The following is a 15,190-nucleotide window of genomic DNA, read 5'->3' as shown; positions in this document are numbered from 1 at the left end:
GAGAGACAAGCTGAGTCTAAGAGAGCCTTGGAGGAGAAAAGGCTCTTGGTGGCTTGAGGGTCAAGCAAGGGCACTTGAATGAAAGCAGTCTTTTATTGCGCAACTTAGTCCAGAGGCATCAATGCGCCTAATAGCTGTTGGAGTCTAGCAAAAATGGTGGGAGTACCACTACTGTGTCCAGTGGAGAAGAAATAGCTCATATATTCAAACACTTGATGCCACACATTGTAATCGGGCCCTTAGTGCTCATTTTTTGTACCAAATTCTATATTACTCTACTTCTAAACAGTCTTCTATCTTTCAATTGTTTCTGCCTCCTTGCCAAATTAGGTGTTTTTTCATAACATGTTTTACTTTTAATCTGACTTACTCATTCTCCATTACAAATGAGGAGAGGTAAAGTAAATAGACTGCAGCATCGTAAGTACATGGGTGGGGTCCTACAGTTGTTAATCAAAAGTTACATTTTTAGTGTGTTTCTGTATTTGTAAATAGATAAATAAATTATGTAATATTTGTTTCTTAATTGTTTGGTTTACATTGCATTCTAATATGTTAATAATATATACTTGTAAAGTTATAAATATATTTATTATTAATTTAACTTAAGGGTCACAAGCACACCAATACAGGTTCTCATACATGTACTCACACACCTATACAGTCATTGACACAGGTACTGACACACCAACACACTATTACACGCCCACTCAACACCTGTACAGTCTGTTGCAGACATTTTACACATGCAAACATCTACTTACATGCACATAGTGTGCAGTTTTTTCCCACTACACTCTTTATGGCTGTTTTGTTCAATGATAATTATTTCAACATCATTGTTGGTGTATGCCCATAGAACCTCAGAACAATAGAAGGGAAAATGGACCCACAGAACACAGTTTTACAGTGACATGCATGTGGCATTTTGCACAGTGAATAACCATCTCGCACAAAACTTCACAGGTGGCTGGTGTTGTGATGACTGCAGCTGATGAAAGTTATCATAAGGGTGCTGTACAGGTGGAATATTCTGCTACACCTAGTTTCTCGTGCTTTATTCAGTTGTACACCCTTTCTTTAATAGTTTTTAAGTGCTTATATTTGGAACTTGCCCCATGTGAAAACTTCTTGGCAGTGCTGTTGGGTAACTGTACAACGCTAAAATTACATGGCACTTATTTAGCTGCAATCTTCTTTTCCCCTGTAGGTATTCTAAAATGCTTTCTTTTGGGCTTGTTGGTTTAAAGATATACTGCATGTGTTAACTTGGTTATGCACACAACTGTATGTGTAAATAGTTAAATAATTTATATTATCTTCATCTGTTTATTTGTAGTGAGTGCAATGCACAATGTTCCTTAATTACAATGAAATAGTGTGCAGTTATTGTTTTTTTCTACAATCTTTATGATTACTTATTCCCCACTGTTCAATGATAATTGTTTCAAAAAGTACTTCATTTACGGTGTATGAGTAAAGAAGCTAAAAACAGTAAAAAAGGGAAGATTAAATCCTTATTGAAATGCAATTAAAACATACCTTTGCCATGAGAAATGTCTAGTTATTTCTTTGAAATATGTATTTATGCATTGTTGAAATTGTTTATTTACTTTTGTAATTCTATTAATTGTAAAGCTAATAATTCTTTCTGTTTTTTTTCTTTTTATACTGATCAATGGCACCATCTATTGGAGTTATGTACTTTACCAATTATGTTCTTGCAGTGTTCTTCAATAATTTTAGATTTTGAGGCTGCACACTCAAGCACAGATTGCTACAGTTACTAACACACCTATGCACACATTAGTACAACAACTCAAACACCCAACGACACACAGAGGAACTCACACATGCAGACTCACGCTGATACAGCCAGTAACACACCTAAACACACATTGATACAGTCACTAATACACCCAACTTCACACTGATACAGGCACTGATACATCTGGCCAACTACTAATGCATCTAGTAACACACCCATGGAATTACCAATGCAGGCACCGACACACCCAGGCATACAGCAATGCAGATACTTACACAGCCAGCCAATCACTAATGCATCCAATTGCACACCCAGGCACACACTGGTGCATGCAATGAGGCACCCAGAGACTTACCAGTTCAGAGACTGACACACCTAGGCATACAGCAATGTAGACATTGACACACCCAGTCAAATGTGCATGCCTCCATTAACACAACCGTGCACACACTGGCATAAATACTGAGACACCCAGAGACTTACCAATGCAGACACAGACACACCCAGGCACACAGCAATGTAGACACTGACACATGCAGCCAAACACTAATTCATTTAATAAGACACCCAGGCACACACTGACGTGTACACAGACACACCCAGGCATACACCAAAGAAGACGTTGATCTCCCAAGCATTCACCAATACAGACACTGATACACCTAACCAACCACTAATGCATCTAATAAGGCACTGACTTATCTACTGATACACCTAGGTCCTTACAAAAGCATATGTTGATATACCCAGGCACCAAAGCAGATGCTGACACACCCACCCAAACACTAATGCGTCCAATAACACACCTAGCAATACACTGATGCACACAGTAACACATCCATTCTCACATCGATACAATTACAGACACATTTGAAGCACATAAATAGCTCTTTCTTTGGCTTGATGGTGGTTCTAACAAGAATCCTTTCTTTCTAAAAGGGTTTTTTAACAGTTTTACATTTATTTTCTTGCTTTTTTTTACCAAAAAGTAAAGAAAGCAGTAAAAGGATGGGGAAATGCAAATAAGCAGCTGGATTCAGTCTTCAAAAAACATTATGTAGTTACTGCAAGAAAAAAGGAAAACTAACAGTGATGCCTCCTCACTGTATCCAAGAATGCACCAACAGAAGACATTTTTACAGTGAAAAGCACGTGGCATTTCAGGCAGTGAATAACCATGTCGCTCAATTCTTCGCAGGCAGCTGATGGTGTAGTGATAGCAGTTGATGATGGCTCTCCCAGGAATGCTGCAGAGGTTGACTGTCTTGCTGCACCTGCCTTCTCTTGCATCACCTGGTTCTGAAAACTTTCATGAATTGTTTTTAGGTGCTTCCACGTGGAACATGTCCCATTTGAATACTTCTTTGCCTTTGCAGTGCCTCTGGATAACTGCTTGCCACAAATATTTCACTGCACATATTTTGCTTCTTTCCACAGAAGGTACGGCAAAGAGCTTCCATACTTCACTTTCTTTTCTCAAAGCAGTGAGTCTTCCTGTTTATTCTCAACAGGTTGTGGATACTCATCTTGGAAGGATGAGGTAGTTTCAGCTGTTGTGTAAAAGCAGTGCACCACTGGTTCTCAATCCTCCTACTAGAGACTTCACTGGAGAAGTAACTGTTTTGGTTGTCGTTTTCAATGTTCTTTTGAGTGGATTCACAAATCCATTCTCTAAATGGGGAGCTTTGTTGAAAAAGAGATATAAGGTGGTTTAATATATACTAGTCACATCAGTGTGAACATATTTACAAGACTATGAAAGCAAGCATACTGTGAGATCAGTCACCTGGGGACGAGTCTGAGGCAGTGCAAATTTTTCAGTTTCCGTGGGTGTGTCATAAAGGTGACTTACAACATTCTCATCCAATCCTTGCCTCCCTGCAGAGATCATGTGTCAATTGTAATTACCATTCATTTGTTCACAACATGTAAAGCTGCCGAAGGAAAATAAAGTGAGGTGTTTGCGTGATAGAGGATGATGAAGTGTGGATGAAAAGGAGAGGCTTAAAATACAGCGACGAAGAGGAAAGTGATATGAAGGTAATAATGGGCTACATTACTCATTTATGTTATACATGATAAAAATCAGTGCTAACAAGCAGTGGTAAAGCCAATGCGTTTTTCTTCTTTTAGGTTCATACATGAATTGCTGTGTAATGCATGTGGTTGAACAGAAAACAAAAACAGCACAGAATCAGGGGTAACGCTATGTCAAACAGTCGCTTTTAATTTACGTTTTAGGCCACTTCCACAATTACCAATGCCACCCTTCTTAAAATAATTTTCACATGCTTACAATACAACTCAATCCATGCTTCTTAGGCACTACCCCTTTTAGGGACGTACCAAGTCCACTTAAAGTACTACAGTGGGGACATTATATTGCTACCTGCTCAATGTATCCTTAGGGCCCCCTGGAGGGGGGGCTGGTAATCCGTACAGGCAATTGTTGGGGGAGGAGTCGGTGCTGGGCCATCAGTTGCTGTCTCTGATGGGAGCGAGGGGGACACTGTCGCAGGCCCCACGGGTGTCTTTGTGGTGGGGGAGGGTACAAGGGTATGCCCGCTCTCTTACCGCAAACTGGCTGGTAGTCTCCGATTAAGTAGTATCAAGCCCATCAAGAAGTCGTCCTGACCCCCACAGGGAGAGGCAGGGGTTGTCTCCGAGAAGGCCTTACTTTCAGCCGGGATCACTGCCCTGGTGTTGCTGGTGCTTGGTCTGAGGCAAGTGGAGCAACCCCGGGCCCCTACCCAGCGACCGTAGGTCAGCCCGCTAAGGGGGGAGTGGAAAGTCAAGAGAGAGGACGCTCTTGCCGGGAGCTAGACAGGGCCCGGACCACTGTGCAGACACTGTGTTTAAAGTGCTCAAGTATAGAAAAACCTGGTACCTACACAACTTAATATTGTTTCATATTAATGTTACACTTATTCCTCTAATTAAGTATGATAAAATACCGGTTTTGATCTGTTGGAAAACGAATACCCATATGGACCCCATTTGTTATCTTTGATTATCAATCTTAGTTATTTTAAAACACTGCCCCTATCATCTACTCAAATCTTTATATTTGATATGAAGTGCTGCTGTTGACGAGAAGGAAGAATCTAGTAGAAAGTAGATAAGTAAATTGACTAGTGTCTTTTCATATCTAAACAACTAAAGCTGGTGAGTCTCTTTTGATCTATTTACTTAAGTATATTTTCAGTACTCGGTTAGACGCACCGGGCCACTCTGTCTGAGACAGGGAGAGGGGCTGGTGGTCTTAAGCCCAGCCCCCAAACGCACCCAAGTGCCACCTCCCCCATCTCCCAGCGTGTCTCCGACCCGCTTACCCTGGGGGTTTATTGCGGTTGTTCAGCATCTCAGATACCCTCGTTACAGCAGGTCCACCTCTCTCGGAGCTGCACCATATGCCGGCAGCTACCCCAATGGCAGTTTCAGTAGGCTTTTTGACCGGCCCTGCCTCCGACTCACGGCCTCTACAGTCATACTCCACCGAGCGCGGCCGCTGTGTCTTGCTCTGGTTTCGCCGCGGCACAGCAGCAGCCTCGGCACCGGCAAGGGCGGGCGGACCCAATCAAGGTGCAGCCATCTGAACAATCGCCATTCATTCTGAGGAGGTAAGGTCTCGAGGCCTGATCGCGGGTACTTGGAGGATCAGGAGGACTCCTCACCTGGTGGCCATTTTAGACAGGTGGTGTGTTTTTACCACAGTTTCTGCATCTCGTCCTCCTCCCCTGAGCCATGGTGGTTGTGGCTGGGCTGGGATGCCATTGGACTACCCGAATGGGTGGAGTTCAGCATCTTCAATGTGAGGCACTCCATAAATAATATCTTCATTACTTTGCAAACTTACCCAAACTGCTGCTGCTGTTGGTGGCAATTACAATGATTTTCACTCAATGCGAGGCACAAGATGGCTGCCAACACTTTTTGGTTTGAAGTGTTGTCAGCCAATTAGAGTCAAGTTTCATATTGGGGGGTTAGGCTACGCCCACATATATACAGATTTGTTTCCTTTAATATCCCAAAAACTGAATGGATTGACACCATTTTTAAAACAAGGGGTCTTTCTGACCCAAGGACTACCTTTTCTGCATCATTTGGTGTAATTCCGTTCAGCAGTTCGGGCTGTAGCTTTGTCTAAATTTCACATGGAAAAGTACATAGGGAAAACATGTTTTAAGACCCCCCCTTTTTTCTCAGCCCTTGCTTGCCGATTCACTTTGAAACTTTCAAGACAGGAGCTGACCGGAGCGGGCCACTAGTTTTGAAACTTTCGCTAAGATTCGTCAACCGACGCCAAAGATATTGAGACAACAAAAAATGCTTTTCCTATGGAAACTAGGTCCTAACTATAACTACCTACTGGCGACCGCCAGTAGGTTTTATATATATGTGATCAAGGTCCAGGTGGGACCAAAACGCGTCATCTGTGGTGAAATAACCAGAGTGCTTTGTAGAATTTATAGCTTATTATTTTTACTGTTTTTTTGGACAGCCTTGGTCCAAAGGCATTAGAAAACGTAACAAGAGAATCAGATGTTACACATTTTTCAAGGCAAGGGGGTGGTTAGGTGATTTGCCCAAAGTCCCAGGATGTTGTCCCAGGGCCAGGATTTGAACTTGGTTCCCCAGTTTCAATTCCACTGTTAGCCATATCTCCTCCCTATTGAACTCTAATGCCCCACAAACTGAATAGAAAAAGCCTGAATGATCAGAAAGTTTTCATAGATATTATCAATATAGAAATTATGTTGAGCTATTGTCTTGTTCAGGTATAGAAGACTCTATTATGCAAATATAATTTTCTGATCTGACCTTGGGATATATATATATATATTTCTTACATGCAGTTGCCAGTAGGTATTTATAGTTAGGACTAACCGTGGGCTGAGAACTCCGTTCCGCCTAGTGTGCTGAGTTTTGCCTGCACTGTATGTGGAGTAAGCAAAACTCTGCACACTCGCGGCGGAGTTGGCCTCCCGCTCTCTCTATTAACAATTAAGTGTAAGTGTCAAAAAAACTATTTAAAGACTATGAAAACTCATTACCTTATATGCGGCTTCCCCGGGCTGCCCTCTTCCCCCATTGCGACTTCTTCGTAAAAATTGTGCATGCGCAGACGAGGCCTGCGCAAGCGCATTTTTCACTTGAAATGGCGCATGCGGAGTGGAGCTAGCGGAGCTACGCGGAGTGTGCGGAGTTTGTTTTCAACTCCGTAGCCCTCTTCCTAACCCCACTAAGCCCAGGCCTAGTTTCCACAGGAAAAGTGTTTTTGTTGTGCCAATAACTTTGGCGCCGTTTGACGAATAAACTGTGTTTTCCTAATGCAATTTCCTGTAGGGATTTTGAACATGACTACAGCCCGAACATCTGGACGGAATTACGCCAAAACTGGCAGAAAGCTAGCTTATGGCCAGCAAGAGAGTTTTTTGTGATTTGGTGTAAATCCATTCAGTAGTTTTAGAGATATTAACTGAAAACCAAATTTGTATATCTTAGGACACAGAACTCCCATGGTGAATCCATGGCTCCATGCACCACAGCAAGGATCTGATTGGCTTGCCACAACCTGAGAGAAAAGTTACGGCCGCCATTTTTTATATTGTGAAATAGCCCTCAGGGCTGAAAAGTTGCATGTAAACTAAACAAAGGGGTCATGTGAGAGCTTTCCTGACCATATTTGTGTAATATAGTTGTGGGAAAAGCATGTTTAATTAGCAGTAAAATGCCAGAAAATGTTATTTTGGTCACTCGTGAGATGAGTGGTACCATATCGGGGCTCAGGCAGGCCCACATGTTAATCTGCAAATCTTGGCATGAAGTTGCATGGGGGGCATGCTGAGCATCGCAGTGGATGCTCAGAGCCATGAAAAACGCAACCAAAGTGGGATTCTTTCCAGGAAACATGGAAAGGGTTAAAAAAAAAATGACCATTTATAACTGGTATAACAAAAAAGAAAGATAAAGGAAGCCTATGATTTGCTAACTAGAGCAACATAAGTAAGAGCACATGCTAATGGGTAGCCATTTTAGCTGATTTTCTACAGAGAGTAAGTGGTTTGTAGGAGATGTGACTGGGAATTTGGAAAGAATTTTATTTTTACAAGGTATTGAAATAACACAGAGAAGAGTAAACAGCTTTTAAAGGGATGTTAATTAGGTTGTGGTATATTAAAGTATATTAAGGAAAAAAGTTAGTGTTTGTAAGGTGAAACAAATGTGTAGCTAATACAGGATATTAAAAAGGAGCATAGAAGGGTGCTTATATGATACTATGAACTAAAAATACAGTGAGCAGGAAAGGAGAAATAGGAATTGCTAACTAAATGAATAGAAATTTTATTATGCTAGTATGAGTGAATGTGTTTGAAATTAGAGGTGAGTGTTTGCTTATAGTATGTAAATTAATAGTATGTAATTTACATACACTTTCACAATCAGGGAGGTGCTTACAGACCTAGTTACACTCTCTCAAAAGCAGTTATGTACCCATCACTCATATGGGGAGAAAGTGACTGTCACACTCACTACCACACCCATAAGACCACTCATGCATCCATTTACTCATGTACACGTCCAAGTGCGAGTATCTTGTTCATCCTTAGAGCCTGGAGGCACATCCACATAATGCACCCTACACCACAAGAAGAGTTTGAGGAGGACTACTTCAGCACTCTTGAAAAGGGAGAACCCTGGTTGATGTTGATTTCAGAAAATCCATCAGAGAGAGACTTCTCTACTGGATATGGTGCGGGAAGTACTATCTCCTCCCAAACCCAGTCTCCTGAGAGCCCCAAGGACAGAAACTGAGTGGGACCTGAGGTGACAGCTGGCCCAGGTGGGTGCAAAGGAGAGACAAGCTGAGTCTAAGAGAGCCTTGGAGGAGAAAAGGCTCTTGGTGGCTTGAGGGTCAAGCAAGGGCACTTGAATGAAAGCAGTCTTTTATTGCGCAACTTAGTCCAGAGGCATCAAGGCGCCTAATAGCTGTTGGAGTCTAGCAAAAATGGTGTGAGTACCACTACTGTGTCCAGTGGAGAAGAAATAGCTCATATATTCAAAGACTTGATGCCACGCATTGTAATCGGGCCCTTAGTGCTCATTTTTTGTACCAAATTCTATATTACTCTACTTCTAAACAGTCTTCTATCTTTCAATTGTTTCTGCCTCCTTGCCAATTTAGGTGTTTTTTATAACATGTTTTACTTTATTCTGACTTACTCATTCTCCATTACAAATGAGGAGAGGTAGAGTAAATAGACTGCAGCATTGTAAGTACATGGGTAGGGTCCTACAGTAGTTAATCAAAAGTTACATTTTTAGTGTGTTTCTGTATTTGTAAATAGATAAATAAATTATGTTATATTTGTTTCTTAATTGTTTGGTTTACATTGCATTCTAATATGTTAATAATATATACTTGTAAAGTTATAAATATATTTATTATTAATTTAACTTAAGGGTCACAAGCACACCAATACAGGTTCTCATACATGTACTCACACACCTATACAGTCATTGACACAGGTACTGACACACCAACACACTATTACACACCCACTCAAAACCTGTACAGTCTGTTGCAGACATATTTACACATGCAAACATCTACTTACATGCACATAGTGTGCAGTTTTTTCCCACTACACTCTTCATGGTTGTTTTGTTCAATGATAATTATTTCAACATCATTGTTGGTGTATGCCCATAGAACCTCGGAATATAGAAGGGAAAATGGACCCACAGAACACAGTTTTACAGTGACATGCATGTGGCATTTTGCACAGTGAATAACCATCTTGCACAAATCTTCACAGGTGGCTGGTGTTGTGATGACTGCAGCTGATGAAGGTTATCATAAGGGTGCTGTACAGGTGGAATATTCTGCTACACCTAGTTTCTTGTGCTTTATTCAGTTGTACACCCTTTCATTAATAGTTTTTAAGTGCTTATAATTGGAACTTGCCCCATGTGAATACTTCTTGGCAGTGCTGTTGGGTAACTGTACAACGCTAAAATTACATGGCACTTATTTAGCTGTAATCTTCTTTTCCCCTGTAGGTATTCTAAAATGCTTTCTTTTGTGCTTGTTGGTTTAAAGATATACTGCATGTGTTTAACTTGGTTATGCACACAACTGTATGTGTAAATAGTTAAATAATTTATATTATGTTCATCTGTATATTTGTAGTGAGTGCAATACACAATGTTCCTTAATTACAATAAAATAGTGTGCAGTTATTGTTTTTTTCTACAATCTTTATGATTGCTTATTCCCCACTGTTCAATGATAATTGTTTCAAAAAGTACTTCCTTTACGGTGTATGAGTAAAGAAGCTAAAAACAGTAAAAAAGGGAAAATTAAATCCTTATTGAAATACAATTAAAACATACCTTTGCCATGAGAAATGTCTAGTTATTTCTTTGAAATATGTATTTATGCATTGTTGAAATTGTTTATTTTTTAATTTTGTAATTCTATTAATTGTAAAGCTAATAACTCTTTCTGTTTTTTTTCTTTTTATACTGATCAATGGCACCATCTATTGGAGTTATGTACTTTACTAATTAGTTCTTGCAGTGTTCTTCAATAATTTTAGATTTTGAGGCTGCACACTCAAGCACAGATTGCTACAGTTACTAACACACCTATGCACACATTAGTACAACAACTCACACACCCAATGACACACAGAGGAACTCACACATGCAGACTCACACTGATACAGCCAGTAACAAACCTAAACACACATTGATACAGTCACTAATACACCCAAGTTCACACTGATACAGGCACTGACACATCTGGCCAACTACTAATGCATCTAGTAACACACCCATGGAATTACCAATGCAGGCACCGACACACCCAGGCATACAGCAATGCAGATACTTACACAGCCAGCCAAACACTAATGCATCCAATTGCACACCCAGGCACACACTGGTGCATGCAATGAGACACCCAGAGACTTACCAATGCAGAGGCTGACACACCTAGGCCTACAGCAATGTAGACATTGACACACCCAGTCAAATGTGCATGCCTCCATTAACACAACCATGCACACACTGGCATAAATACTGAGACACCCAGAGACTTACCAATGCAGACACAGATACACCCAGGCACACAGCAATGTAGACACTGACACACGCAGCCAAACACTAATTCATTTAATAAGACACCCTGACGTGTAAACAGACACACCCAGGCATACACCAAAGAAGACGTTGATCCCCCAAGCATTCACCAATACAGACACTGACACACCTAACCAACCACTAATGCATCTAATAAGACACTGACTTATCTACTGATACACCTAGGTCCTTACAAAAGCATACGTTGATATACCCAGGCACCAAAGCAGATACTGACACACCCACCCAAACACTAATGCATCCAATAACACACCTAGCAATACACTGATGCACACAGTAACACATCCATTCTCACATCGATACAATTACAGACACATTTGAAGCACATAAATAGCTCTTTGTTTGGCTTGATGGTGGTTCTAACAAGAATCCTTTTTTTCTAGAAGGGTTTTTTAACAGTTTTACATTTATTTTCTTGCTTTTTTTACCAAAAAGTAAAGAAAGCAGTAAAAGGATGGGGAAATGCAAATAAGCAACTGGCTTCAGTCTTCAAGAAACATTATGTAGTTACTGCAAGAAAAAAGGAAAACTAACAGTGATGCCTCCTCACTGTATCCAAGAATGCACCTACAGAAGACATTTTTACAGTGAAAAGCACGTGGCATTTCAGGCAGTGAATAACCATGTCGCTCAATTCTTCGCAGGCAGCTGATGTTGTAGTGATAGCAGTTGATGATGGTTCTCCCAGGAATGCTGCAGAGGTTGACTGTCTTGCTGCATCTGCCTTCTCTTGCATCACCTGGTTCTGAAAACTTTCATGAATTGTTTTTAGGTGCTTCCACGTGGAACTTGTCCCATTTGAATACTTCTTTGCCTTTGCAGTGCCTCTGGATAACTGCTTGCCACAAATATTTCACTGCACATATTTTGCTTCTTTCCACAGAAGGTACGGTAAAGAGCTTCCATACTTCACTTTCTTTTCTCAAAGCGGTGAGTCTTCCTGTTTATTCTCAACAGGTTGTGGATACTCATCTTGGAAGGATGAGGTAGTTTCAGCTGTTGTGTAAAAGCAGTGCACCACTGGTTCTCAATCCTCCTACTAGAGACTTCACTGGAGAAGTAACTGTTTTGGTTGTCGTTTTCAATGTTCTTTTGAGTGGATTCACAAATCCATTCTCTAAATGGGGAGCTTTGTTGAAAAAGAGATATAAGGTGGTTTAATATATACTAGTCACATCAGTGTGAACATATTTACAAGACTATGAAAGCAAGCATACTGTGAGATCAGTCACCTGGGGACGAGTCTGAGGCAGTGCAAATTTTTCAGTTTCCGTGGGTGTGTCATAAAGGTGACTTACAACATTCTCATCCAATCCTTGCCTCCCTGCAGAGATCATGTGTCAATTGTAATTACCATTCATTCGTTCACAACATGTAAAGCTGCCGAAGGAAAATAAAGTGAGGTGTTTGCGTGATAGAGGATGATGAAGTGTGGATGAAAAGGAGAGGCTTAAAATACAGCGACGAAGAGGAAAGTGATATGAAGGTAATAATGGGCTACATTACTCATTTATGTTATACATGATAAAAATCAGTGCTAACAAGCAGTGGTAAAGCCAATGCGTCTTTCTTCTTTTAGGTTCATACATGAATTGCTGTGTAATGCATGTGGTTGAACAGAAAACAAAAACAGCACAGAATCAGGGGTAACGCTATGTCAAACAGTCGCTTTTAATTTACGTTTTAGGCCACTTCCACAATTACCAATGCCACCCTTCTTAAAATAATTTTCACATGCTTACAATACAACTCAATCCATGCTTCTTAGGCACTACCCCTTTTAGGGACGTACCAAGTCCACTTAAAGTACTACAGTGGGGACATTATATTGCTACCTGCTCAATGTATCCTTAGGGCCCCCTGGAGGGGGGGCTGGTAATCCGTACAGGCAATTGTTGGGGGAGGAGTCGGTGCTGGGCCATCAGTTGCTGTCTCTGATGGGAGCGAGGGGGACACTGTCGCAGGCCCCACGGGTGTCTTTGTGGTGGGGGAGGGTACAAGGGTATGCCCGCTCTCTTACCGCAAACTGGCTGGTAGTCTCCGATAAAGTAGTATCAAGCCCATCAAGAAGTCGTCCTGACCCCCACAGGGAGAGGCAGGGGTTGTCTCCGAGAAGGCCTTACTTTCAGCCGGGATCACTGCCCTGGTGTTGCTGGTGCTTGGTCTGAGGCAAGTGGAGCAACCCCGGGCCCCTACCCAGCGACCGTAGGTCAGCCCGCTAAGGGGGGAGTGGAAAGTCAAGAGAGAGGACGCTCTTGCCGGGAGCTAGACAGGGCCCGGACCACTGTGCAGACACTGTGTTTAAAGTGCTCAAGTATAGAAAAACCTGGTACCTACACAACTTAATATTGTTTCATATTAATGTTACACTTATTCCTCTAATTAAGTATGATAAAATACCGGTTTTGATCTGTTGGAAAACGAATACCCATATGGACCCCATTTGTTATCTTTGATTATCAATCTTAGTTATTTTAAAACACTGCCCCTATCATCTACTCAAATCTTTATATTTGATATGAAGTGCTGCTGTTGACGAGAAGGAAGAATCTAGTAGAAAGTAGATAAGTAAATTGACTAGTGTCTTTTCATATCTAAACAACTAAAGCTGGTGAGTCTCTTTTGATCTATTTACTTAAGTATATTTTCAGTACTCGGTTAGACGCACCGGGCCACTCTGTCTGAGACAGGGAGAGGGGCTGGTGGTCTTAAGCCCAGCCCCCAAACGCACCCAAGTGCCACCTCCCCCATCTCCCAGCGTGTCTCCGACCCGCTTACCCTGGGGGTTTATTGCGGTTGTTCAGCATCTCAGATACCCTCGTTACAGCAGGTCCACCTCTCTCGGAGCTGCACCATATGCCGGCAGCTACCCCAATGGCAGTTTCAGTAGGCTTTTTGACCGGCCCTGCCTCCGACTCACGGCCTCTACAGTCATACTCCACCGAGCGCGGCCGCTGTGTCTTGCTCTGGTTTCGCCGCGGCACAGCAGCAGCCTCGGCACCGGCAAGGGCGGGCGGACCCAATCAAGGTGCAGCCATCTGAACAATCGCCATTCATTCTGAGGAGGTAAGGTCTCGAGGCCTGATCGCGGGTACTTGGAGGATCAGGAGGACTCCTCACCTGGTGGCCATTTTAGACAGGTGGTGTGTTTTTACCACAGTTTCTGCATCTCGTCCTCCTCCCCTGAGCCATGGTGGTTGTGGCTGGGCTGGGATGCCATTGGACTACCCGAATGGGTGGAGTTCAGCATCTTCAATGTGAGGCACTCCATAAATAATATCTTCATTACTTTGCAAACTTACCCAAACTGCTGCTGCTGTTGGTGGCAATTACAATGATTTTCACTCAATGCGAGGCACAAGATGGCTGCCAACACTTTTTGGTTTGAAGTGTTGTCAGCCAATTAGAGTCAAGTTTCATATTGGGGGGTTAGGCTACGCCCACATATATACAGATTTGTTTCCTTTAATATCCCAAAAACTGAATGGATTGACACCATTTTTAAAACAAGGGGTCTTTCTGACCCAAGGACTACCTTTTCTGCATCATTTGGTGTAATTCCGTTCAGCAGTTCGGGCTGTAGCTTTGTCTAAATTTCACATGGAAAAGTACATAGGGAAAACATGTTTTAAGACCCCCCCTTTTTTCTCAGCCCTTGCTTGCCGATTCACTTTGAAACTTTCAAGACAGGAGCTGACCGGAGCGGGCCACTAGTTTTGAAACTTTCGCTAAGATTCGTCAACCGACGCCAAAGATATTGAGACAACAAAAAATGCTTTTCCTATGGAAACTAGGTCCTAACTATAACTACCTACTGGCGACCGCCAGTAGGTTTTATATATATGTGATCAAGGTCCAGGTGGGACCAAAACGCGTCATCTGTGGTGAAATAACCAGAGTGCTTTGTAGAATTTATAGCTTATTATTTTTACTGTTTTTTTGGACAGCCTTGGTCCAAAGGCATTAGAAAACGTAACAAGAGAATCAGATGTTACACATTTTTCAAGGCAAGGGGGTGGTTAGGTGATTTGCCCAAAGTCCCAGGATGTTGTCCCAGGGCCAGGATTTGAACTTGGTTCCCCAGTTTCAATTCCACTGTTAGCCATATCTCCTCCCTATTGAACTCTAATGCCCCACAAACTGAATAGAAAAAGCCTGAATGATCAGAAAGTTTTCATAGATATTATCAATATAGAAATTATGTTGAGCTATTGTCTTGTTCAGGTATAGAAGACTCTATTATGCAAATATAAT

Source organism: Lissotriton vulgaris, chromosome 10 (assembly GCF_964263255.1).
Source record: "Lissotriton vulgaris chromosome 10, aLisVul1.2, whole genome shotgun sequence".
NCBI lineage: Eukaryota > Metazoa > Chordata > Amphibia > Caudata > Salamandridae > Lissotriton > Lissotriton vulgaris.
This window is presented reverse-complemented; position numbering follows the sequence as displayed.